General features: G+C 47.1%; 4 non-coding genes across 4 annotated transcripts; all 4 read left to right on the plus strand.

Annotated features, from left to right (window-relative positions):
• The first annotated feature begins 10,038 nt into the window (after nucleotides 1–10,038).
• LOC148140979 (U1 spliceosomal RNA) lies at nucleotides 10,039–10,203 on the plus strand. Its single transcript, XR_015753190.1, has one exon. It is a non-coding gene; the product is annotated as a U1 spliceosomal RNA (small nuclear RNA).
• Nucleotides 10,204–12,173: 1,970 nt separating this feature from the next.
• LOC148140980 (U1 spliceosomal RNA) lies at nucleotides 12,174–12,339 on the plus strand. The gene has a single exon (XR_015753159.1). It is a non-coding gene; the product is annotated as a U1 spliceosomal RNA (small nuclear RNA).
• Nucleotides 12,340–17,682: 5,343 nt separating this feature from the next.
• On the plus strand, nucleotides 17,683–17,847 carry LOC148140981 (U1 spliceosomal RNA). The gene has a single exon (XR_015753196.1). It is a non-coding gene; the product is annotated as a U1 spliceosomal RNA (small nuclear RNA).
• A 1,970-nt stretch (nucleotides 17,848–19,817) lies between these two features.
• On the plus strand, nucleotides 19,818–19,983 carry LOC148140982 (U1 spliceosomal RNA). The gene has a single exon (XR_015753168.1). It is a non-coding gene; the product is annotated as a U1 spliceosomal RNA (small nuclear RNA).
• The last annotated feature ends 3,307 nt before the right edge of the window (nucleotides 19,984–23,290 follow it).

A 23,290-nucleotide genomic window follows, 5' to 3' on the forward strand; every position in this document is an offset into this window, starting at 1 on the left:
AGATGTTCTCTCCAAAATAGGCTTTGGGGAGGGAATCTGCAATTGGATCAGACTGCTCTACACCAACATTGTCAGTGCAGTCTCAATCAATGGGTGGGAATCAGATAGTTTCCCAGTCAGATCTGGAGTCAGGCAGGGCTGCCCCCTCTTTCCTGCCTTGTTTGTGTGCTGCATAGAGCCATTTGCCGAGTCCATCAGGAAGGATGCGAGCCTGAGAGGGGTGACTATTCCTGGCAGCGGGGGCCTGCAGGTTAAGGCCTCCCTGTACATGGATGACGTCGCCCTTTTCTGCCCGGATCCGCTGTCCGTGCACAGACTCATGTGCATTTGTGACCAGTTCGAACAGGCCTCGGGGGCCAAGGTAAACCGAGGCAAGAGCGAGGCCATGCTCTTCGGGAACTGGGCCGACCAATCCTCGATCCCTTCACCGTCAGGACCGACCACCTGAAGGTGCTGGGTATTTGGTTCGGAGGGGCTGGGGCGTGCGCCAAGTCTTGGGAGGAGCGTATTAGCAAAGTGAGGCAGAAACTGGGCAGATGGAAGCTACGGTCGCTCTCCATCGCGGGAAAAAACCTGGTCATCAGGTGTGAGGCACTGTCATTGCTGTTAGACGTGGCACAGGTCTGTCCTATTCCCAGAACCTGTGCCGCTGCAGTCACCCGGGCCATCTTCCAGTTTATATGGAGGTCAAAGATGGACCAGGTCCGAAGGGACTCACTGTATAAAGATCTGGGCAACGGAGGAAAAAATACACCCAATGCCACCCTCACCCTGATGGCCACCTTTGTGTGTGGCTGCATCAAGCTGTGCATGGATCCCCGGTACGCAAACACCAAGTGTCACTACGTACTGAGGTTCTACCTGTCCCCGGTGTTGCGAAGGATGGGCCTGGCCTCACTGCCGCGGAACGCTCCGAGTAGTTGGACCGTTCCGTATCACCTGTCCTTCGTGGAGAAGTTTATAAAGAAAAACACCTTTGACCACAAGTCCATTAGGAAGTGGTCAGCACGTAGTGTCCTTGAGACCCTTTGGGAAAAGGAGAGGGCAGATCCTATCGAGCAGTTCCCTGAGCAGACTGTCAAAGCCATTTGGCAGAATGCCTCATCGCCAGAACTTTCCAACAAGCACCAAGACATGGCTTGGCTGGTGGTGAGAAGGGCTCTGCCTGTGAGATCCTTTATGCACGCCCGGACTCTCAGCCGCACCGCACGCTGCCCTCGAAGCGGCTGCGGGGGGGACGAGACTGTCACACACCTCCTTCTGGAATGTGCCTATGCAGAGGAAGTCTGGAGAGGAATGCAGTGGTGTTTGTCGATGTTCGTCCCGAGCAGCGCCGTGACGCAGGACTCCGTGCTCTACGGTCTGTTCCCCGGGACGCACACCGAGACGAACATCAACTGTGCCTGGAGGATCATCAACTCGGTGAAGGACGCTCTCTGGATGGTCCAAAACCTGCTGATCTTCCAGCTGAAGGAGTTGACCCCGACTGAGTTTTGCAGACTGGCACATTCCAAGGTACAGGACTACGTGTTGAGGGACGTGCTGAAGCTTGGGGCAGTTGCCACCAAGGCGCTGTGGGGAAAGACCACTGTGTAAAGTCTGCCTGCCTAACGAAGAACAGGGGGCCCATGCAGTCATTTGGGCTCTGCTGACGCCTCAGCTAATTATATGGGCATATGATCAATAAATGTACAGACCTGTATAAAAATGATAAGTTTTGATCTCTGTATGTACATGTTTACATATGTATGGCATGACCAATTGTACAGACCATCAAATTATTTTATAAATAAAGTATATTTTTGAAACAAAAAAAAACCTTGGAGTTCAGGTTGGTGAAGAAGGCGTTTGGTATGCTTTCCTTCATTGGACAGTGCATTGAGTTTAGGAGTTGGGAGGTCATGTTGCGGCTGTACAGGACATTAGTTAGGACACTTTGGAATATTGTGTGCAATTCTGGTCTCCTTCCTATCGTAAGGATATTGTGAAACTTGAAAGGGTTCAGAAAATATTTGCAAGGATGTTGCCAGAATTGGAGGATTTGAGCTTCAGGGAGAGGCTGAATAGACTGGGGCTGTTTTCCCTGGAGTGTCAGAGGCTGAGAGGTGACCTTATCGAGGTTCATAAAATCATGAAGAGCATGGATATGATAAATAGACAAGGTCTTTCCCTTGGGGTGGCGGAATCTAGAACTAGAAGGCATAGGTTTAAAGTGAGAGGGGAAAAAGTTAAAAGGGACCTAAGGGGCAACTTATTCATGCAGATTGTGTTGCATGTATGGAATGAGCTGCCAGAGGAAGTGATGGAGGCTGGTAGAATAACAACATTTAAAAGGCATCTGGATGGGTATATTAATAGAAAGGGTTTAGTGAGATATGGGCCAAGTGCTGGCAAATGGCACTAGATTAGGTTAGGATATCTGGTCAGCATGGACGGGTTGGACCAAAGAGTCTGTTTTCGTGCCGTACATCTCTATGACTCTAATCCCTCCATATCCAAAATCAACATTTTAAAGCTTCCCTGCCCTGCTTCTTTAGGTAAGGGGACTAGAATTGTTCACAGTATTCCACTGTGGTCTGAATAATGTCTTGTATATTTGAGTCTTGGAGATGTACAGCACAGAACAAGGCCCTTCAGCCCATCCTGTCCGACTGGTTAACAACAACTACTTACCTATTCTAATCCTGTTTTCCAGCACTTGGCCCATAGCCTTGTACACCTTGGCATTGCAAGTGCCCATCTAAATACTTCTTAAATGTTATGAGACTTTGTGCCTCTAACATCTTTACAGGCAGTGAGTTCCAGATTCACCGCACTCTCGGTGAAAATGAACTTCTCTTCATATCCCAACAAAACCTTCGGCTTCTTACCTTAGATTTAAGCCTCCCCGATCATTGATCCCTCCATCAAAAGGAACAGTTTGAGACATGGGCAGTATGGTGGCTCAGTGGTTAGCACTGCTGCCTCACAGCACCAGGGTCTCACGTTCGATTCCAGCCTCGGGCGACTGTCTGTGTGGAGTTTGCACGTTCTTCCTGTGTCTGTGTGGGTTTCCTCCGGGTGCTCCGGTTTCCTCCCACAGTCCAAAGATGTACCGGTCAGGTGAATTGGCCGTGCTAAATTGCCCATAATGCTAGGTGCATTAGTCAGAGGGAAATAGGCCTGGGTGGGTTACTCTTCAGAGGGTCGGTGTGGATTTGTTGAGCTGAAGGGCCTGTTTCCACACTGTAGAGAATCTAATCTAATTTCTCCTTATCTATGCCCCTCATAATTTTATACATCTCAGTCATGTCATCACTCAGACTTCTCTGCTCCAAGGAAAATACCTCCAGTCTGTCCAATCTCTCTTCATAACTGAAACTCTCCAGCACAGGCAACATCCTAGTAAATCTCCTCTGCACCATCAGGAGTGCTATCACATCCCTCCTACATTACAAATTCCAGAACTGCACACAATGCTCTCGCTGTGGCCTCACCAATGTTTTATACAGTTTTTTTGCTCCCTTCTCTTAAAACCTGGTTCAGGTCATAAAGGCAAATATCCCATCTGCTTTCTTCACCATTTTATCCACTTGACCCAATACCTTATAGTTTTAGCAAGACCCTCTCCATTTTTATACTCCATTCTCTGAAATCAAGGCTGACATTCCATTTGCCTTCCCTATTACACACTGAACTTGAATGCTAGCATTTTGTGATTCATGCACTAGGACTGCCAAATCATTCTGTCCTACAACTTTCTGCAGCTTTCTCCATTTAAATAACATTCAACTCCTCTTATTCTTCCTGCCCAAGTGCATAACCTCTGGGTCATTCACTGGTCATATCCACTGGTCTTCCTGATCCGGAGCAGCATTGGATAGTGAATTTTTCTACCTGAGATGATTATGGATGCTAGATCAGAAAAAAAATTTAAAAAGGATGTAGACAGAATTTTGAAATTCCAGGGAGTTGACAGCTATGAGGAGCTGGCACAAAAGAGGAGTTTGGATCGCGGGCAGATCAGCCATGATGTTATGGAATGATAGGGCAGGTCTGAGGGGCTCCGATCTCTTATGTTTGACCATTCACTGGAACGCCTAATGCATCAGCATATGTACACAGGAGACAGTCAATCAGTGTATCTCCAGATCTGACCACATACTCAGATGATAGAAACTGCATCTGTATCAGTAATAAAACATTCAGACAGTTGAAAGACCCCCTGGAAAATCAGTGAACCTACACAAGAGATAAATCCTATCGATGTTACATATGCAAGGATTGTTTCACCTCCTAATCTCATCAGACACCAACGTTTCCACACAGTCTCAGAACCAGATCATCTGCTTCTGTTGCACTGAGAGCTGTCTATGTTATTTACCTCCAGTGCTCACACAGGAGAGCTGTCATTCTACAGCACTGTCCATCTTAGCAGGGTCTGTCTCAAACCTCTCCCACCATGAGTCAAATTGCTTCAAGAAGGATAATTTAACTTTTGCTCTCCAAACATCATTAAAAGAAGACATCAAGATGTAGAGAAGCTCCTGTATAAACTCAGCATCCTTTCAGTGTCACAAAGTCACTCTTTACAAATGTTCATAATACAAAATTACAGAAGTAAAATAGCTGCCATGACCCCAGATGTAAATCCTTTGCACCTCTCTTTCAACAAAATAATCTGAATCTTTTCTGATCCTTAATGATGAAATACTCAGGCTTAATGTCAGGCAAACTCCAGCAGTCACGTGACCCTTCATTTACCTCAATTTGATGATACTATTCCAAACAATAAAGCCCACTAACCAAAAGCTTTAATAAGTGTTAAAACCTCACAAATTTAGCACTGAAAAATTGAATCAAAGTGTTTTAATAGGAAACCCCTGGAAGGTTATTTTGCACTTTCTGGTGAATAGTCTGCAGATTGTAGTGCAGTTAAGATTAGGTGCTTCCCAAAACCTACCAACAACATCTTCTATTTATCAGGAAGAAATAAAATTAGATGTTTGTGGCATATGCTGGAAAAAAAGAGATGATTTGTGATCAATCATTTACTCCAATGATGTTAAATCAGGATTTTGAAAAGAGAAAGTGAGGACTGCAGATGCTGGAGATCAGAGTTGAAGACTGTGGTGCTGGAAGAGCACAGCTGGTCAGGCAACATCCAAGGAGCAGGAGAGTCGACATTTCAAACATAAGCTCTTCATCAGGAATATGGGGGAGACCCAAGGGGAAGCTGAGAGATAAATGGGAGGGGGGTGGGGCTGGGGGGAAGGTAGATGGTAATGTGAAAGTGGGGGTGAAGATGATAGATTGGAGAGGCGGGTGGAGCGGATAGTTAGGAAGGAAGATGGACAGGTAGGACAGTTCAAGAGGCTGGTGCCGAGTTGGGATCTGCGATAAGAAGGGGATGGGGAAATGAGGAAACTGGTGAAATCCACATTGATCCTGTGTGGTTGGAGGGTCCTAAGGTGGAAGTTGGGGCGTTCTTCCTCCAGGTGTCAGGTGGCTAGAGTATGGCAGTGGAAGAGGTCCACGATTTGCATGTTCTTGGCAGAGTGGGAGGAGGAGTTAAAGTGTTTGGTAATAGGGCAGTGATGCAGTGGTGCATCTCCTCCAATTCCTGCACCTCCGCTCTCAAACCCCATGCCTCCAATCGGAACATGGACAGAATCCTCCCTCGGCCCTCACCTTACACCCCACCAACCTCTGGATACCGCGCATAATGCTCCGCCATTTCTGGCACCTACAAACAAACCTCACCACCAGAGACATATTTCCCTCCCCACCCCTATCTGCTTTTCAAAGAGACCATTCCCTCCATGCCTCTCTTGTTAGGTCCATGCCTTCCACCAACCCACCCTCCATTCCCATCACCTTCCCCAACCACCGCAAGAAGTGCAAAACCTGCGCCCACACCTCCCCCCTCACGTCCATTCAAGGCCCCAAAGGATCCATCCACATCTGACAGAGATTTTCCTGCACCTCCACACATATCATTACTGTGTCCATTGCTCTCGATGTGGTCTACTCTGAATTGGGGAGACAGGACGCTAACATGCAGAACATTTCAGAGAATATCTCTGGGACACACGCACTAAACAACCCCACTGCTTGTGGCCGAACACTTTAACTCCCCATCTCACTCCGCCAAGGACATGCAAGTCCTGGGCCTCCTCCACAGCCAAACTCAAGCCACCCGACACCTGGAGGAAGAACGCCTCATCTTCCACCTCGGGACCCTCCAACCACACAGGATCAATGTGGATTTTACCAGTTTCTTAATTTCACCTCCCCCCCACCTTATCCCAGATCTAACTTTCCAATTTGGCACCACCCTCTTGAACTGTCCTACCTGTCCATCTTCCTTCCCCAACCAATCCACTCCATCCTCCTCTCAAACCTATCACCTTCACCCCCACCTTCATCTACCTATCGCATTCCTAGCTACCTTTCCCCCAGCCCCACCCTTCTCCCATTTATCTCTCATCCCCTTAGACCACCCCCTCATTCCGGATGAAGAGCTTATGCTCGAAATGTCGACTCTTCTGCTTCCCTTCGATGCTACATGACCGGCTGTGCTTTTCCACACTCTTCGACTCAGGATTTTGAAAACCTGATAGAGATGTCGTTAATGGGATAATTTTGGAATAATATTCTTTTCCAAATCAAGTTCTCCATGGGATGTCATAAAGTTTCTAAGTTAATGAAAGCAACTGTTTTGCTGATAGCTACAACTTAACCACAAAACCCTAAATGGCAGCAAGTTTTTTATAAATCAGTACAGAAGTTGGAGAAAGACATGGCAATAGATAAAACACAACTGCACTGTAAGGGAAATAAGGATGATTTGATCCTGTCATAAAGCAGGAAGTGTGAAGGAAGAATGCTGGAAGTTAAAATCTAAAACAGAGATGTTGGTGACTGTGCCGAGTTGCTCTCCAGAAATTGCTGTGTACCAGTTGGAGGATCTGCTGACCATTCAGTAAAAAGGCTGCATATCTTCAGTGGATATAACTCAAAACACAAATGATTGAAATTTTATATTTGAGATTAAAGGAACACCACTTCTCTCTGATAAGGGCCATAAATAACCCTTGGGAATAGAGGGTCAGTTCAAAGCTTGACATTAGCAAAACATGTGAATTTTTCTCCAGAGAATGGTCTAAAGAATAAAGTATTAATACAAGGCATTCATGGAAACTGTTTACCTGTTTTATTCAGTTGGTCTGTTATTCTTGGAGTGCTGTTTGCATTGTTTTATTAATTGGGTCAAACTTATTGTGGTAAATGAGCTTTCCATCTCCTGAGATGGGAGACAAATGAATTGAAATTGACAATGTACTCAAAGAGCCTCTTGAAACAGGCAGGGACAGTATCCTGCTGCAGGGTGAGGTTGAAGATGTCCGAGAAGACCTCTGCCAGTTGGTCTGTGCATGCCCTGAGTGCACGGCCTGGTACTCCATCTGGTCCCAACGCTCTCCTTGGATTCGCACGAAGGAAAACTGATCTGACCTCTGATGCAGTGACTGTTGGGATAGGTTCATTAGGACTTGTCGGAATAGGTGTTACCTCTCCACCGAAATTCTCCTCAAAGCGAGCATAGAAGGTGTTGAGACGATCTGGGAGGGATATGTTATCGTCTGCTATCTTGGCCCTTTTTAAAGAGATTATAGGCTCTTTTGGGATTCTGAAAACAACATTTGCCAATTGAATGACCTGCTGGGAAAACTGGATAACTGAAGTTGGATCAGGCCAGACCAACAGGTCTACACACCTGTTACCCTGATTGATGATATGGAATAGGTTTTAATAGGACAGTGGGAACTGCGGTATGAAGGCAGGAAGCTTGCAGCATTCACTTGGATCAAGTCAGGCAGATATACACGCCATTCAACTTGATTGATTGAATAGGTGTTGGCAGGACAATGCTGCAAGGTTTCGGGTGGAACAGTAGATCTGAGTTTCAGTCGAACTGCAATTGAGACAGTTCGGCTCCTAGGGTCCGCTCAGTCAATAGGGAAATTACAATATCCAACACTGTCTTTTGTAAGAGTTTTCCCGAGGTAGAATGTCAATTAACATCAATTTATGCTAATTACATTCTTACATCAAACCGTTGCTGCCCAACAGCATTCAGAGCTGACCCAGATAACTAGTTAAAAGCCCAGTCCTGAAGAAGGGCTAATGCCCGAAACGTCGATTCTCCTGTTCCCTAGATGCTGCCTGACCTGCTGCGCTTTTCCAGCAACACATATCCATCAGGTATTTATACTAGGCTAGGAGAGAGAAGGTGAGTCATGGCTCCAGAAGCAAAGGTAGCAATAAAGAGGTGATAATGACAGTGCATAGAGAGATTATTGGGAGATTAGGAGCTGTGAATGACCAAGGCTGAAGCCAGTGCTATATGATAAAATATATGGGGGATGGGTGAAGCAGAAGCAAAATGGAAAACAGGGAGAAGAGTAGCAAAGGGGGAAGAGGAGAGGAAAAAGGTGACGAGAGAGTGGGGAGTGAGAGAAAGAGAGACAATCATATATACATATATTTTATCACAAATGCAGGGTACAGAAGCTTAACAAGGAGACCAAAAAACATTAGAGTTTTACTCTTATCAACAAACAAACAAAAGGCATGTCTTATTTGTGCAAGATTGCATTTTCATAGGCTGATAAAGAGGTTTATATTACCCCATTATACTGGGTCAAACTGAAGATCAGGCCGTTCTTCCTGCTCCCAAGGTTTCTGATTCTTGGTGCTAATGTTCTCTCTGGAGTGTGTGAGGGAACCCGTCTGATCTGAGTTGCTTTATTTAACTAGTTGACAGGCAGGAGGCTGGAAGAACACAGCGAGTCAGGCAACATCAGGAGGCGGAGAAGTCAATGTTTCGGGACTAACCCTTCATCAGGGCTAATGCCCGAAACGTCGATTCTCCTGTTCCCTAGATGCTGCCTGACCTGCTGCGCTTTTCCAGCAACACATATCCATCTCTGACCTCCAGCATCTGCAGACCTCACTTTCTCCTAGTATAAATACCTCCCTATTTCTCCCTTTTTTTTTTAGCTTTGACAAAGGGTCAGTTAGACTCTAAACGTCAGCTCTTTTCTCTCCTTACAGATGCTGCCAGACCTGCTGAGATTTTCCAGCATTTTCTCTTTTGGTTTCAGATTCCAGCATTCGCAGTAATTTGCTTTTATCCATGGTTCTGGGTGGATTCCTCTTCCAAGGGTCTGTGTGGACTTGTTGGGCTGAAGGGTCTGTTTCCACACTGTAGGGAATCTAATCTTGTACTTCAACCATAATAACCACGTGTCATGGTAAAACACGTTTCATTATTAGCATAAGGAAGCAAGTAAATCAAAGACATATGAAAATAATATTTACATTTGAATCACAGGCGATTGTTTTTCGAAACAACAGAGGGTGTTGAAAACGTGGAATGTGCATCCAGAAAAGGTGGTGCTGTCAGTTTAATGTCACATCCAAACAGCGTTGAGAAATATTTCCTTGTTCCTGGCACCTTTAATCTTAACCGTGAGGTCTCCTGAAGTGATTGATTTGCACGGTGGAACACAGAGGGGGGAAGATTGCAAAGCTGCAGTTTCACAAAAGAAGATTTGTTCAATTTGTAGGGATTAGGAAAAAGTGATTTCAAAATATCTTTCAAGTTTCACCAGCAAAGCTTAAAAATTGCTTTTATTCGCGTTCATCTCACTGTAAATAGTGTTTGATAACAGAGTGCTTCCAGTGTATGAGAGATTTCTGGGGCTTTGTTTTGGTGAAAGAGGAGGCAGTGTGAAGGGGGCAGGGCAAGGAAGGGCGGAGCATTTCCGTTTAAGGGCGAAATGCAAATTAGCGCAACTTCTCACGTCGCCCAGTGAGTGTTGTATTCAGTGAAACATGAGTCTTTCCGGATGTTCTGTGATCCAGGTGAGAAATTGCGCTGTTGGATAGACAGGGAACCTCAGGCAGGTGAGTTTTCGATTTTCGAAAACGCAGTTAGTATGAGTGTAAAAGGTATGGGCTGTTATTGGGTTTGAGCGAGTGGGAGTATTAAGCATACTTACCTGGCAGGGGAAGATACCATGATCACCAAGGTGGTTCTCCCAGGACGAGGCTATCCCATTGCACTTCGGTTGTGCTGACGCCTGCGATGTCCCCAAATGCGGGATACTCGACTGCAAAATTTGTGGTAGTGGGGGACTGCGTTCGCGCTCTCCCCTGAAATACAAGCCAAAAACAGATCTTTCCATAGATAACGGTAACTTGTGCTTCGTACGGCTTTCTGTATTCAATTCGGTTTCACCCTAATTGACAGATATGCCGCACGTCTAACTTCATCTTGCAATAAACCGCTCTCTTCAAAGCTTTTCATAAAAGGAACAAACCCTTCAAATAACCAAATATCCCCCCCGCATTTGCTCCATTTCCCTCTATTTACTGCCTGCCTATTCCATCCAGTATTGTTCAAAATGCCTGGCAGGGGAGATACCACGATATCTAAGGAGGTCCAGCCAATCTGAGCTATGACCTCATCAGCTGTCCGCAGCCCTGGGCAGGGAGTTCGAAACACAGTCCGGGTGACTGTGAAGAAGGTAGAGGGTCGTACGCTGGTGGATCGCATCCTGTTTATTAAGAAGGTATTGCTGGGATGCTGTGGGTTCGCTGCAGCGGACGTGTACTGCCTGCAGGATTTCCCTGGGGCAGGCTACTTTGATGTGACCTTCAGAAATGTGAAGCAGTGCGAACAGCTCCTGAAGGTCTTCAAGGAGAAGAAAGGGGAGCCGCTGTTCTCCATCTTGTCGGCAACCCCATTGTGTGTGCTTCCTGCACAGAGGAGTCGGGTTGTTACAATCCATATGTACAACCCCTATGGTCCAGCGGCTGATGTCCTGAACTTCCTGGGAAGGTACGTCCAAGTTGAGGGAGAAGCCACCGATGTGATCGACCCCTTTGGGATCTGGACCAGTAAGCGGCAGGTCAGGGTAACTCTGAGGGTCGATGACAATGGGAACATTCTCCACCCACCCTCGAGCTTCGCAATTGGAGGGAGCAGAGGCTACCTGACATATGCAGGGCAGCCGAAAGTGTGCCGAACCTGCGGGAAGTCGGGACATGTGCTGACGGATTGCAAAGTGACCATCTGCAGGAACTGCAAACAGGAGGGTCACCTGACTAAGGACTGTCAGGAAGAAAAGAGCTGCAACCTGTGCGGAGAGGCGGGCCACATGTACAAGACCTGCCCAAGACGGGGGTCCCCACTTACGCACAGATGGCTGGAGATGGCAATGCGAGCCGTGGACCCCCAAAGACCAGTAACGTCCACCTAGACAGCAGGGAAACAGAGTCTGGTGGCACCCAGAAAGAAGAGCAGGCTGGAGTAGAGGAGGCGGCAGCCAGCGGAGAGATACAGCAGCTGATCCTAGCTCTAGCTGGGCAGATGGAAGCAATGGAGGAGGAGGTAATCGAGCAGGCAGAGGAGTGGATACCTGTTAAAAACAGGAAGAGAAAATCCAGCCAGGCCCCCAAAGCCTCCCAGCAAAGGGGAAAAAGACAGCTGCACGAGGGAGGGACGGACAGCTCTTCGGATGGGGAAGACGGGTGCAAAGAACGTCATCACCACCAGAAGAAGAGACAGAGCGCCGTAGATAAAGAGGAGGGCATTTCCTCCCAACCAGGAAACAACAGACCCCCTGAAGTCCACCCTCCACCCAGTGAGAACCAGGGGGTACCCACTGTCCCACAACTACAGGTAACTGAGAGCTGTGATCCTCTGACAGTCCCATTGTCAGACACAGAACTGGATGGTGCGGACCCTTGCCTTGGCTCAATGACTCCAGAGCGGGTAAATGACCCCAGTGAGGAGCTGGATAGCTACCTCAGCCCAGCGAAGGTCCAGCAGTTCGTGCTCACCATGGGGATGCAGACAGCTACCCCAGAGACAGGACAGTCAAATGGACAATGGTAACCCCATAAACTGGGGGTTAAAGAAGTTTCCTTTGCTATCGTATAACAGGGCACCCACTCAGTAGGTGGGTTCCGCTGAAGCCACAGCTAAATAATAAGAGACTGGATGGTTAATAAAGGGAACTGTAAATAGGATAACTGTAAATTCGAGTAATTCAATCTGTTCTTTACGACATGCAATGTATATATTTATGAACGATATGACAAATTGTACAAGTACCAAAGATTTATTTCTATGAATAAAGTATATTTTGAAATATAAAAAAAAGGTTCTCCCAGGACGAGGCTATCCCATTGCACTTCGGGTGTGCTGACGCCTGCGATGTCCCCAAATGCGGGATACTCGACTGCAAAATTTGTGGTAGTGGGGGACTGCGTTCGCGCTCTCCCCTGAAATACAAGCAAAAAACAGATCTTTCAATAGATACCGGTAACTTGTGCTTCGTACGGCTTTCTGTATTCAATTCACTTTCACCCAAATTGACAGATATGCCCACGTCTTACTTCATCTTGCAATAAACCGCTCTCTTCAAAGTTTTTCATAAAAGGAACAAGCCCTTCAAATAACCAAATATCCCCCCCCCCCCCCGCATTTGCTCCATTTCCCTCGATTTACTGCCTGCCTATTCCATCCAGTATTGCTCAAAATGCCTCTTTCAACAATTTATTCGATAGATTATATTCAGCTCTGTCCACTGATTCTTCACCACCTGCTCCAGGTTAAAGGAGAGGTAACTGGGAGCAGCGGTCCTGTGACAGCCCCGCTGGTGTTGTTATAAAATGACTGGGGGTGTTACATAAACATTGGGCTGGGGGCGTTGTTATAAAATGATTGGGGCTGTTGTTATAAAATGACCAGGGGAGTTATATGAACACTGGGCTGGGGTTGTTGTTATAAAATGACTGGTGTGTGGTTTATAAACGCTGGGCTGAGGGGGTTGTTACAAAATGACTGGGGTGTGTTTTATAAACACTGGGCTGGGGTGATGTTATAAAATGACTAGAGTATATTATATAAACACTGGGCTGAGGGGGTTGTTTTAAATAACTGGAGTATATTATATAAACACTGGGCTGAGGGGGTTGTTATAAAATGACTGGGATGTGGTTTATAAACACTGGGCTGGGGAGGTGTTATAAAATGATTGAGGTATGTTATATAAACACTGGGCTGAGGGGGTTATTATAAAATGACTGGGGTGTGTTATATAAATACTGGGCTGGGGTGTTGTTATAAAATGACTGGGAGTGTTACGTAAACACTGGGCTGGGAGGGTTGTTATAAAATGACTGGGTAATGTTATATAAACAGTGGGCTGTGTGGGTTGTTATAAAATGACGGGAATGTTACATAAACACTGGGCTGGAGAGGTTGTTAGAAAATGACTGGGGGTGTTACATAAACACTGGGCTGGGAGGGTTGTTATAAAATGACTGGGGGGTGTTATACAAACACTGGGATTGGGGCTGTTGTTATAAAATGACTGGGATGTAGTTTATAAACACTGGGCTGGGGAGGTGTTATAAAATGATTGTGGTATGTTATATAAACACTGGGCTGAGTGGGTTGTTATAAAATAACTGGTGGGTGTTGTTATAAAATGACTGGGGTGTTACATAAACATTGGGCTGGGGGCGTTGTTATAAAATGACTGGGGCGTTATAAAATCACTGGGCTGGGGGTCCTCCTTCAGGCCCTCAGACCACTGTACACTGGCAGGCTATGCCGTCTGTTCCCCTTTCACAGTCCTAGAGTCAGCTGCACTGCCAGATGGCACATCAGCACAGGCTGCGGAGCTGTTTGTGGTCACTGGGGCTTGCATCATTGCAAAAGGTCACACAGCAAACATTGATACTGACTCTAGATAGGCCTTCAGAGTCGTCCATGATTTTAGCCTATTTTGGAAACAGAGAGGCTTCATCACGTCAGCAGGGGGGCCACTAGAACACACTGCGCTGATCTCTAACCTCCTGGAAGCGGTCCTCTTACCCTCTGCCCTAGCCATTATGAAATGAGCTGCTCATACCTCTGGCACTGACCGTGTCACCCTCGAGAATGCCTCAGCTGACCCAGCAGCCTGGGAGGCTGCACTGACCCCCACCACTCACCCCCTGCCGTCCCCAGAATAGGGAAGGCCCCAGTACTGCCTGACCCTATGGAGACAGTGTGAGATGCCCAACAGGCTTCTCCATCGCAGGAAAAGGAGAGTTGGGCCCCGCATTGGGACCACACAGTCTCCTTCCCTACAGCTGCTCAGACACCCTGATGGCCGCATCATTTGCCCAAGAGCCCACCTACACTCACTGACCCTTGCAGCCCATGGCATTGACCACATGGGCAAGAGGGGCATGATGCACACTTTAACGCAGTCCTGGTATGCACCGAGATAATGAGTTCCTTGGTTTTGCCGACATTGAGAGCTAGGTTGTTCTCAATGCACCATTTTTCAAGGTCTTCCACCTCCCTGTCTGTAGTCTGTTTCGTTGCCATCTGAGATTCAATGACTGTGGTGATGTGATCAGCAAACTTGTAAATGGCATTAGTCTGGTATTTGGCGATGGGTATACAGTGAGTACAGTAGGGGACTGAGTAAGCACCCCTGGAGGGCTCCAGTGTTGAGTGTTAGTGAGGATGAAATATTGTCCCCAGTCTTCACTGATTGTGGCCTGTGGGTCAGGAAAGTGAGGATCCAGTTGCAGAGAGTGGGGCTCAGTCTGAGATCACTAAGTTTAGTAATCAGTCTCGAGGGAAAAACAGTGTTGAAGGCTGAACTATAGTCAATGAGTAGGATTCTTAGGTAGCTGTTCTTGGTGTCAAGATGTTCCAGGGAGGAGTGAAGGGCAAGTGATGTGGCATCTGACGTGGATCTGTTGGTCCGATAGGCAAATTAGAGTGGGTCAAACAGTAGTGGGGAAGCTGGAGTTGATGAATGCAATGACCAGCTTTTCAAAGCACTTCATGACCACCAAAGTTAGGACCACAGGGCAGTAGTCATTGAGACATGCTGCATGAAACTTCTTAGGCACAGGGATGATGTTAGCCCTCTTGAAACAGGCAGGGACAGTATCCTGCTGCAGGGTGAGGTTGAAGATGTCCAAGAAGACCTCTGCCAGTTGGTCTGTGCATGCCCTGAGTGCACGGCCTGGTACTCCATCTGGTCCCAACGCTCTCCTTGGATTCGCACGAAGGAAAACTGATCTGACCTCTGATGCAGTGACTGTTGGGATAGGTTCATTAGGACTTGTCGGAACAGGTGTTACCTCTCCACCGAAATTCTCCTCAAAGCGAGCATAGAAGGTGTTGAGACGATCTGGGAGGGATATGTTATCGTCTGCTATCTTGGCCCTTTTTAAAGAGATTATAGGCTCTTTTGGGATTCTGAAAACAACATTTGCCAATTGAATGACCTGCTGGGAAAACTGGATAACTGAAGTTGGATCAGGCCAGACCAACAGGTCTACACACCTGTTACCCTGATTGATGATATGGAATAGGTTTTAATAGGACAGTGGGAACTGCGGTATGAAGGCAGGAAGCTTGCAGCATTCACTTGGATCAAGTCAGGCAGATATACACGCCATTCAACTTGATTGATTGAATAGGTGTTGGCAGGACAATGCTGCAAGGTTTCGGGTGGAACAGTAGATCTGAGTTTCAGTCGAACTGCAATTGAGACAATTCGGCTCCTAGGGTCCGCTCAGTCAATAGGGAAATTACAATATCCAACACTGTCTTTTGTAAGAGTTTTCCCGAGGTAGAATGTCAATTAACATCAATTTATGCTAATTACATTCTTACATCAAACCGTTGCTGCCCAACAGCACTCAGAGCTGACCCAGATAACTAGTTAAAAGCCCAGTCCTGAAGAAGGGCTAATGCCCGAAACGTCGATTCTCCTGTTCCCTAGATGCTGCCTGACCTGCTGCGCTTTTCCAGCAACACATATCCATCAGGTATTTATACTAGGCTAGGAGAGAGAAGGTGAGTCATGGCTCCAGAAGCAAAGGTAGCAATAAAGAGGTGATAATGACAGTGCATAGAGAGATTATTGGGAGATTAGGAGCTGTGAATGACCAAGGCTGAAGCCAGTGCTATATGATAAAATATATGGGGGATGGGTGAAGCAGAAGCAAAATGGAAAACAGGGAGAAGAGTAGCAAAGGGGGAAGAGGAGAGGAAAAAGGTGACGAGAGAGTGGGGAGTGAGAGAAAGAGAGACAATCATATATACATATATTTTATCACAAATGCAGGGTACAGAAGCTTAACAAGGAGACCAAAAGACATTAGAGTTTTACTCTTATCAACAAACAAACAAAAGGCATGTCTTATTTGTGCAAGATTGCATTTTCATAGGCTGATAAAGAGGTTTATACTACCCCATTATACTGGGTCAAACTGAAGATCAGGCCGTTCTTCCTGCTCCCAAGGTTTCTGATTCTTGGTGCTAATGTTCTCTCTGGAGTGTGTGAGGGAACCCGTCTGATCTGAGTTGCTTTATTTGACAGGAGGCTGGAAGTACACAGCAAGCCAGGCAGCATCAGGAGGTGGAGAAGTCAATGTTTCGGGACTAACCCTTCATCAGGGCTAATGCCCGAAACGTCGATTCTCCTGTTCCCTAGATGCTGCCTGACCTGCTGCGCTTTTCCAGCAACACATATCCATCTCTGATCTCCAGCATCTGCAGACCTCACTTTCTCCTAGTATAAATACCTCCCTATTTCTCCCTTTTTTTTTTAGCTTTGACAAAGGGTCAGTTAGACTCTAAACGTCAGCTCTTTTCTCTCCTTACAGATGCTGCCAGACCTGCTGAGATTTTCCAGCATTTTCTCTTTTGGTTTCAGATTCCAGCATCCGCAGTAATTTGCTTTTATCCATGGTTCTGGGTGGATTCCTCTTCCAAGGGTCTGTGTGGACTTGTTGGGCTGAAGGGTCTGTTTCCACACTGTAGGGAATCTAATCTTGTACTTCAACCATAATAACCACGTGTCATGGTAAAACACGTTTCATTATTAGCATAAGGAAGCAAGTAAATCAAAGACATATGAAAATAATATTTACATTTGAATCACCGGCGACTGTTTTTCGAAACAACAGAGGGTGTTGAAAACGTGGAATGTGCATCCAGAAAAGGTGGTGCTGTCAGTTTAATGTCACATCCAAACAGCGTTGAGAAATATTTCCTTGTTCCTGGCACCTTTAATCTTAACCGTGAGGTCTCCTGAAGTGATTGATTTGCACGGTGGAACACAGAGGGGGGAAGATTGCAAAGCTGCAGTTTCACAAAAGAAGATTTGTTCAATTTGGAGGGATTAGGAAAAAGTGATTTCAAAATATCTTTCAAGTTTCACCAGCAAAGCTTAAAAATTGCTTTTATTCGCGTTCATCTCACTGTAAATAGTGTTTGATAACAGAGTGCTTCCAGTGTATGAGAGATTTCTGGGGCTTTGTTTTGGTGAAAGAGGAGGCAGTGTGAAGGGGGCAGGGCAAGGAAGGGCGGAGCATTTCCGTTTAAGGGCGAAATGCAAATTAGCGCAACTTCTCACGTCGCCCAGTGAGTGTTGTATTCAGTGAAACATGAGTCTTTCCGGATGTTCTGTGATCCAGGTGAGAAATTGCGCTGTTGGATAGACAGGGAACCTCAGGCAGGTGAGTTTTCGATTTTCGAAAACGCAGTTAGTATGAGTGTAAAAGGTATGGGCTGTTATTGGGTTTGAGCGAGTGGGAATATTAAGCATACTTACCTGGCAGGGGAAGATACCATGATCACCAAGGGGGTTCTCCCAGGACGAGGCTATCCCATTGCACTTCGGGTGTGCTGACGCCTGCGATGTCCCCAAATGCGGGATACTCGACTGCAAAATTTGTGGTAGCGGGGGACTGCGTTCGCGCTCTCCCCTGAAATACAAGCCAAAAACAGATCTTTCCATAGATAACGGTAACTTGTGCTTCGTACGGCTTTCTATATTCAATTCGGTTTCACCCTAATTGACAGATATGCCGCACGTCTAACTTCATCTTGCAATAAACCGCTCTCTTCAAAGCTTTTCATAAAAGGAACAAACCCTTCAAATAACCAAATATCCCCCCCGCATTTGCTCCATTTCCCTCTATTTACTGCCTGCCTATTCCATCCAGTATTGTTCAAAATGCCTGGCAGGGGAGATACCACGATATCTAAGGAGGTCCAGCCAATCTGAGCTATGACCTCATCAGCTGTCCGCAGCCCTGGGCAGGGAGTTCGAAACACAGTCCGGGTGACTGTGAAGAAGGTAGAGGGTCGTACGCTGGTGGATCGCATCCTGTTTATTAAGAAGGTATTGCTGGGATGCTGTGGGTTCGCTGCAGCGGACGTGTACTGCCTGCAGGATTTCCCTGGGGCAGGCTACTTTGATGTGACCTTCAGAAATGTGAAGCAGTGCGAACAGCTCCTGAAGGTCTTCAAGGAGAAGAAAGGGGAGCCGCTGTTCTCCATCTTGTCGGCAACCCCATTGTGTGTGCTTCCTGCACAGAGGAGTCGGGTTGTTACAATCCATATGTACAACCTCTATGGTCCAGCGGCTGATGTCCTGAACTTCCTGGGAAGGTACGTCCAAGTTGAGGGAGAAGCCACCGATGTGATCGACCCCTTTGGGATCTGGACCAGTAAGCGGCAGGTCAGGGTAACTCTGAGGGTCGATGACAATGGGAACATTCTCCACCCACCCTCGAGCTTCGCAATTGGAGGGAGCAGAGGCTACCTGACATATGCAGGGCAGCCGAAAGTGTGCCGAACCTGCGGGAAGTCGGGACATGTGCTGGCGGATTGCAAAGTGACCATCTGCAGGAACTGCAAACAGGAGGGTCACCTGACTAAGGACTGTCAGGAAGAAAAGAGCTGCAACCTGTGCGGAGAGGCGGGCCACATGTACAAGACCTGCCCAAGACGGGGGTCCCCACTTACGCACAGATGGCTGGAGATGGCAATGCGAGCCGTGGACCCCCAAAGACCAGTAACGTCCACCTAGACAGCAGGGAAACAGAGTCTGGTGGCACCCAGAAAGAAGAGCAGGCTGGAGTAGAGGAGGCGGCAGCCAGCGGAGAGATACAGCAGCTGATCCTAGCTCTAGCTGGGCAGATGGAAGCAATGGAGGAGGAGGTAATCGAGCAGGCAGAGGAGTGGATACCTGTTAAAAACAGGAAGAGAAAATCCAGCCAGGCCCCCAAAGCCTCCCAGCAAAGGGGAAAAAGACAGCTGCACGAGGGAGGGACGGACAGCTCTTCGGATGGGGAAGACGGGTGCAAAGAACGTCATCACCACCAGAAGAAGAGACAGAGCGCCGTAGATAAAGAGGAGGGCATTTCCTCCCAACCAGGAAACAACAGACCCCCTGAAGTCCACCCTCCACCCAGTGAGAACCAGGGGGTACCCACTGTCCCACAACTACAGGTAACTGAGAGCTGTGATCCTCTGACAGTCCCATTGTCAGACACAGAACTGGATGGTGCGGACCCTTGCCTTGGCTCAATGACTCCAGAGCGGGTAAATGACCCCAGTGAGGAGCTGGATAGCTACCTCAGCCCAGCGAAGGTCCAGCAGTTCGTGCTCACCATGGGGATGCAGACAGCTACCCCAGAGACAGGACAGTCAAATGGACAATGGTAACCCCATAAACTGGGGGTTAAAGAAGTTTCCTTTGCTATCGTATAACAGGGCACCCACTCAGTAGGTGGGTTCCGCTGAAGCCACAGCTAAATAATAAGAGACTGGATGGTTAATAAAAGGAACTGTAAATAGGATAACTGTAAATTCGAGTAATTCAATCTGTTCTTTACGACATGCAATGTATATATTTATGAACGACATGACAAATTGTACAAGTACCAAAGATTTATTTCTATGAATAAAGTATATTTTGAAATATAAAAAAAAGGTTCTCCCAGGACGAGGCTATCCCATTGCACTTCGGGTGTGCTGACGCCTGCGATGTCCCCAAATGCGGGATACTCGACTGCAAAATTTGTGGTCGTGGGGGACTGCGTTCGCGCTCTCCCCTGAAATACAAGCAAAAAACAGATCTTTCAATAGATACCGGTAACTTGTGCTTCGTACGGCTTTCTGTATTCAATTCACTTTCACCCAAATTGACAGATATGCCCACGTCTTACTTCATCTTGCAATAAACCGCTCTCTTCAAAGCTTTTCATAAAAGGAACAAGCCCTTCAAATAACCAAATATCCCTCCCCCCCCCCCCCCGCATTTGCTCCATTTCCCTCGATTTACTGCCTGCCTATTCCATCCAGTATTGCTCAAAATGCCTCTTTCAACAATTTATTCGATAGATTATATTCAGCTCTGTCCACTGATTCTTCACCACCTGCTCCAGGTTAAAGGAGAGGTAACTGGGAGCAGCGGTCCTGTGACAGCCCCGCTGGTGTTGTTATAAAATGACTGGGGGTGTTACATAAACATTGGGCTGGGGGCGTTGTTATAAAATGATTGGGGCTGTTGTTATAAAATGACCAGGGGAGTTATATGAACACTGGGCTGGGGTTGTTGTTATAAAATGACTGGTGTGTGGTTTATAAACGCTGGGCTGAGGGGGTTGTTACAAAATGACTGGGGTGTGTTTTATAAACACTGGGCTGGGGTGATGTTATAAAATGACTAGAGTATATTATATAAACACTGGGCTGAGGGGGTTGTTTTAAATAACTGGAGTATATTATATAAACACTGGGCTGAGGGGGTTGTTATAAAATGACTGGGATGTGGTTTATAAACACTGGGCTGGGGAGGTGTTATAAAATGATTGAGGTATGTTATATAAACACTGGGCTGAGGGGGTTATTATAAAATGACTGGGGTGTGTTATATAAATACTGGGCTGGGGTGTTGTTATAAAATGACTGGGAGTGTTACGTAAACACTGGGCTGGGAGGGTTGTTATAAAATGACTGGGTAATGTTATATAAACAGTGGGCTGTGTGGGTTGTTATAAAATGACGGGAATGTTACATAAACACTGGGCTGGAGAGGTTGTTAGAAAATGACTGGGGGTGTTACATAAACACTGGGCTGGGAGGGTTGTTATAAAATGACTGGGGGGTGCTATACAAACACTGGGATTGGGGCTGTTGTTATAAAATGACTGGGATGTAGTTTATAAACACTGGGCTGGGGAGGTGTTATAAAATGATTGTGGTATGTTATATAAACACTGGGCTGAGTGGGTTGTTATAAAATAACTGGTGGGTGTTGTTATAAAATGACTGGGGTGTTACATAAACATTGGGCTGGGGGCGTTGTTATAAAATGACTGGGGCGTTATAAAATCACTGGGCTGGGGGTCCTCCTTCAGGCCCTCAGACCACTGTACACTGGCAGGCTATGCCGTCTGTTCCCCTTTCACAGTCCTAGAGTCAGCTGCACTGCCAGATGGCACATCAGTACAGGCTGCGGAGCTGTTTGTGGTCACTGGGGCTTGCATCATTGCAAAAGGTCACACAGCAAACATTGATACTGACTCTAGATAGGCCTTCAGAGTCGTCCATGATTTTAGCCTATTTTGGAAACAGAGAGGCTTCATCACGTCAGCAGGGGGGCCACTACAACACACTGCGCTGATCTCTAACCTCCTGGAAGCGGTCCTCTTACACTCTGCCCTAGCCATTATGAAATGAGCTGCTCATACCTCTGGCACTGACCGTGTCACCCTCGAGAATGCCTCAGCTGACCCAGCAGCCTGGGAGGCTGCACTGACCCCCACCACTCACCCCCTGCCGTCCCCAGAATAGGGAAGGCCCCAGTACTGCCTGACCCTATGGAGACAGTGTGAGATGCCCAACAGGCTTCTCCATCGCAGGAAAAGGAGAGTTGGGCCCCGCATTGGGACCACACAGTCTCCTTCCCTACAGCTGCTCAGACACCCTGATGGCCGCATCATTTGCCCAAGAGCCCACCTACACTCACTGACCCTTGCAGCCCATGGCATTGACCACATGGGCAAGAGGGGCATGATGCACACTTTAACGCAGTCCTGGTATGCACCGAGATAATGAGTTCCTTGGTTTTGCCGACATTGAGAGCTAGGTTGTTCTCAATGCACCATTTTTCAAGGTCTTCCACCTCCCTGTCTGTAGTCTGTTTCGTTGCCATCTGAGATCCAATGACTGTGGTGATGTGATCAGCAAACTTGTAAATGGCATTAGTCTGGTATTTGGCGATGGGTATACAGTGAGTACAGTAGGGGACTGAGTAAGCACCCCTGGAGGGCTCCAGTGTTGAGTGTTAGTGAGGATGAAATATTGTCCCCAGTCTTCACTGATTGTGGCCTGTGGGTCAGGAAAGTGAGGATCCAGTTGCAGAGAGTGGGGCTCAGTCTGAGATCACTAAGTTTCGTAATCAGTCTCGAGGGAAAAACAGTGTTGAAGGCTGAACTATAGTCAATGAGTAGGATTCTTAGGTAGCTGTTCTTGGTGTCAAGATGTTCCAGGGAGGAGTGAAGGGCAAGTGATGTGGCATCTGACGTGGATCTGTTGGTCCGATAGGCAAATTAGAGTGGGTCAAACAGTAGTGGGGAAGCTGGAGTTGATGAATGCAATGACCAGCTTTTCAAAGCACTTCATGACCACCAAAGTTAGGACCACAGGGCAGTAGTCATTGAGACATGCTGCATGAAACTTCTTAGGCACAGGGATGATGTTAGCCCTCTTGAAACAGGCAGGGACAGTATCCTGCTGCAGGGTGAGGTTGAAGATGTCCAAGAAGACCTCTGCCAGTTGGTCTGTGCATGCCCTGAGTGCACGGCCTGGTACTCCATCTGGTCCCAACGCTCTCCTTGGATTCGCACGAAGGAAAACTGATCTGACCTCTGATGCAGTGACTGTTGGGATAGGTTCATTAGGACTTGTCGGAACAGGTGTTACCTCTCCACCGAAATTCTCCTCAAAGCGAGCATAGAAGGTGTTGAGACGATCTGGGAGGGATATGTTATCGTCTGCTATCTTGGCCCTTTTTAAAGAGATTATAGGCTCTTTTGGGATTCTGAAAACAACATTTGCCAATTGAATGACCTGCTGGGAAAACTGGATAACTGAAGTTGGATCAGGCCAGACCAACAGGTCTACACACCTGTTACCCTGATTGATGATATGGAATAGGTTTTAATAGGACAGTGGGAACTGCGGTATGAAGGCAGGAAGCTTGCAGCATTCACTTGGATCAAGTCAGGCAGATATACACGCCATTCAACTTGATTGATTGAATAGGTGTTGGCAGGACAATGCTGCAAGGTTTCGGGTGGAACAGTAGATCTGAGTTTCAGTCGAACTGCAATTGAGACAGTTCGGCTCCTAGGGTCC

Source organism: Chiloscyllium plagiosum, unplaced genomic scaffold (assembly GCF_037043375.1).
Source record: "Chiloscyllium plagiosum isolate Xiang-an unplaced genomic scaffold, Cpla_swu_hap1 HiC_scaffold_35, whole genome shotgun sequence".
In the NCBI taxonomy this organism is placed as follows: domain Eukaryota; kingdom Metazoa; phylum Chordata; class Chondrichthyes; order Orectolobiformes; family Hemiscylliidae; genus Chiloscyllium; species Chiloscyllium plagiosum.